This window comes from Astyanax mexicanus, chromosome 15, assembly GCF_023375975.1.
Source record: "Astyanax mexicanus isolate ESR-SI-001 chromosome 15, AstMex3_surface, whole genome shotgun sequence".
NCBI classification, from domain to species: Eukaryota; Metazoa; Chordata; class Actinopteri; order Characiformes; family Acestrorhamphidae; genus Astyanax; species Astyanax mexicanus.
Window position 1 is genome coordinate 2,270,701 of NC_064422.1, and position 3,771 is coordinate 2,274,471.

General features: G+C 52.0%; 1 pseudogene; it reads left to right on the forward strand.

Annotated features, from left to right (window-relative positions):
• The first annotated feature begins 274 nt into the window (after positions 1-274).
• LOC125781235 (uncharacterized) lies at positions 275-3,477 on the forward strand (annotated as a pseudogene).
• Positions 3,478-3,771: the final 294 nt, after the last annotated feature.

Consider the following 3,771-nt stretch of genomic DNA (forward strand, 5'->3'; position numbering starts at 1 on the left):
GCCTGATGAAATTATACACCCCTATGATCTCAGCACTGCAAGGTCTAAATGTCATGCAATTTATGTTCCATACATGCCAAGGTGTGTAGAGTATGTGCTATGATGCATTTTACTCTATGTCTCAGAGACATACCCCCAGGGGATCCCGAGAGGGGGGGAGGATGAGATCCCCAACAGGACGGACCTTCAGATAACGACCCATGTAAATGACAAGACAACGATAAATGCAATATGTATCTGCGGGAAAACATGCAAGAATCCGCGGGGCCTCAGAATCCATCAGGCCAGGATGAAATGCTTGGACAAAGGGAAACAGGTGCAACGCACAGGACTAGTGCCTGGTGAGATGCAGGAGGAGCAGGGCCAGGACTCACCCCACAGAGCTCAGCACCTCCACGCACTGGCTCCCCAAAGTCCATGCAGAGTAGTTCGTAAGCGGATCAAATGGCCCCCAGCAACCAGCAAGGGCCTGTGGCAGCAATTCGACGACGATGGTTGTGAGATTGTCCAAACAACAGCTAAGGGTGACACTGACAGATGGTTGCAGACAATGACGACCATCATTGTGAGCTATGCTTCGGAGAGATTTGGCCTCATTGAGACAGGGAACAGCAGGATGCCCTACAACAAGAATCGCAGAGCCACCAAGATCCAGCAGCTGCGCCAAGAGCTGAAATCCCTTAGGAAGCAGCACAAGATGGCCAGCGATTAGGAATGGCAGCCCTTGGCAGAGTTGCGAGAGATCATCATGAAGAAGCTCCTGACAATCCGCAGAGCAGAGTGGCATTGCAGACGAGCAAAGGAGAGGGCCAAAAAGCAAATATCCTTTATTGCCAACCCCTTCGGCTTCACCAGGAAACTACTTGGTGACAAGCGCAGCGGCCAGCTGGAGTGCTCTGCAGAGGATGTGAACGCCTTCCTTCACCGCACCTTGAGCGACCCAGAAAGAGACCAGGATCTTGGCCCCAACAATGCTTATGATTAGCCCAGCTTAGCCCAGCTAATGCCAATGATTAGCCCAGCTGCACCAAGTATAGAGTTTGACATAAAAGAGCCCAGCTGGAGAGAGGTCCAGGAAGTTGTAAAGGCAGCAAGATCAGCTTCAGCCCCTGGACCCAGTGGCGTACCATACAGCGTTTACAAACGCTGTCCGAAACTCCTTCAGCAGTTATGGAAGATCCTGAGAGTAGTCTGGCGTAGAGGAAGAGTTGCCAATCAGTGGAGATGGGCTGAGGGTGTGTGGATCCCTAAGGAGGAGAACTCTAAAGAACTTGGCCAGTTTCGGACCATCTCACTGCTAAGTACAGAAGGCAAGATATTTTTCAGTATCCTGTCACGACGACTGTCAATGTTCTGTTTAAAGAACAATTACATAGACACCTCTGTACAGAAAGGCGGAATCTCTGGAACATCTGGCTGCATGGAACACACAGGGGTCATCACACAGCTCCTTAGAGAAGCAAAAGAAGGCAAGGGCGACCTGGTTGTCCTGTGGCTGGACCTTGTTAACGCTTATGGGTCCATACCACACAAGCTGGTTGAGGAGACTCTCCGCAGACACCATGTTCCCAAATCAGCAACCTCATACTGGATTATTACAACAATTTCCAGTTGAGGGCTACCTCTGGGTCCATAACATCCGAGTGGCACAGGCTAGAGAAGGGGATAATAACAGGCTGCACAATCTCAGTTACCCTTTTTGCACTTGCCATGAACATGGTGATGAAATCTGCGGAGCAGGAGTGTCGTGGGCCACTGACCAAGTCTGGAGTGCGGCAGCCACCAATCAGAGCTTACATGGACGACCTGACGGTTACAAGATCATCAGTCCCTGGCTGCAGGTGGATCTTACAAGGTCTTGAGAAGCTTATCTTATGGGCAAGAATGAGCTTCAAGCCATCAAAGTCAAGGTCCCTGGTTCTGAAGAAAGGAAAAGTCTTGGACAAGTTCCGCTTCAAGATTGCAGAGTCCACAATTCCGACCCTGTCAGAAGCACCAGTCAAGAGCTTGGGAAAGCTCTTTGACTGCAGCTTAAAGGACACAGCGGCCATCCACAAGACCTGTGAAGATCTTGGTGCCTGGCTCACCAAGGTCGACAAATCTGGGTTGCCAGGTCGTTTCAAGGCTTGGATCTACCAACATGCCATTCTACCCAGAGTGCTGTGGCCGCTACTGCTGTACGATGTCTCCTTGTCAACTGTGGAAGCTTTGGAAAAGAAGATCAGCAGTTACTTGCGAAGGTGGCTCAGATTGCCGAGAAGCCTAAGCAGTGCTGCCTTGTATGGGTCCACAAACACCCTACAGCTCCCCTTCAGTGGCCTCTCAGAAGAATTTGTGGTGACCCGGACAAGGGAGGTCATGCAGTACAGGGACTCCAGGGACCCCAAGGTGGCAACAGCTGGCATCGAAGTCCGGACAGGCAGGAAGTGGAGTGCGGCCAGAGAGCTACAGGCAGCAGAGTCACGGCTCAGGCAGAAGGCCCTTGTGGGGACGGTGGCAAGAGGGCAAGCAGGCCTGGGATACTTCCCAGGTTGCAAGGTGGACAGTTCCAAAGGGAAGGAGCGACAACATCTCCTCCAAAAGGAAGTGCGTGTTGGTGTAGAGGAGATTAGAGCCAGCAAGATGGTGGGACTCAGCCAGCAGGGTGCCTGGACTAGGTGGGAGAAGACCGAGCAGCGTAAAATCTCATGGCCAGACCTCAGGCGGCCTGATGTCAGCCGCATCAGTTTCCTGGTTCAAGCTGTCTACGACACACTGCCAAGCCCTGCAAACCTGTACACCTGGGGTAAGAGTGAAACACCTACCTGCCCACTGTGTGCTGGGAGAGGATCGCTTCAACACCTCCTCAGCAGCTGCCCCAAGGCTTTGGCCGATGGCCGTTACCGTTGGCGCCATGACCAGGTGCTCAAGGCAGTTGCAGAAGCCGTCACCTCAGCGATTCAGTCCAGCAGACACTGCCCAAGGAAGACCAACATCGCTTTCCTGAGGGCTGGAGAAAAGCCCCATGTGCAACCAAAGCACAAGTCAGGCTTGCTGTCAACAGCACCAGATTGGAAGCTTAGAGTGGATCTGGGAAAACAACTTAAGGTCCCTGAACACATCGCCCAGACAAGATTGCGCCCAGACCTGATCATCTACTCAGATACAACCAAGCAGGTGATCCTGTGGGAGCTCACTGTGCCATGGGAAGAAGACATGGTGGAGGCACATGCAAGAAAGCAGGCTAAATACCTAGACCTGGTGATGGAGTGCAGAAGTCGGGGCTGGCGTGCCTTCTGTGAACCTATTGAGGTGGGATGCCGTGGGTTTGCTGGACGCTCAACCTGCAAAGCTCTGGCAGGGCTAGGAGTGACAGGAGCTGCTAAGCGGGGAGCCATACGCTCCATTTCAGAAGCCGCAGAGAAAGCCACACGCTGGCTTTGGATAAAGAGGGCGAGCCCATGGATTGGTGCTGCTGGGATACAGTCCGGGAATTAATCAACCCCGGATGGGTCACCTGAGTGAGGATGTTGAAAGACCCGAAACCCCCAATGACCCCCAGGAACATCACTGATGATGTATCCCAGCGCATCCAAGAGATGTATTCAAGACCATATCTTTAACAGGGGGCTTCAACTGGGGGGGAGTATAATTTTGGAAGCATTACTTTTAAGCCTGCCGAAATTATACTCCCACTATGGTCTCAGCACTGCAATGTCTGAATCTCATGCAATTTATGTTTCATCCATGTTATGGTGTGTAGAGTTTGTCCTGTGATGCATTTTACTCTAT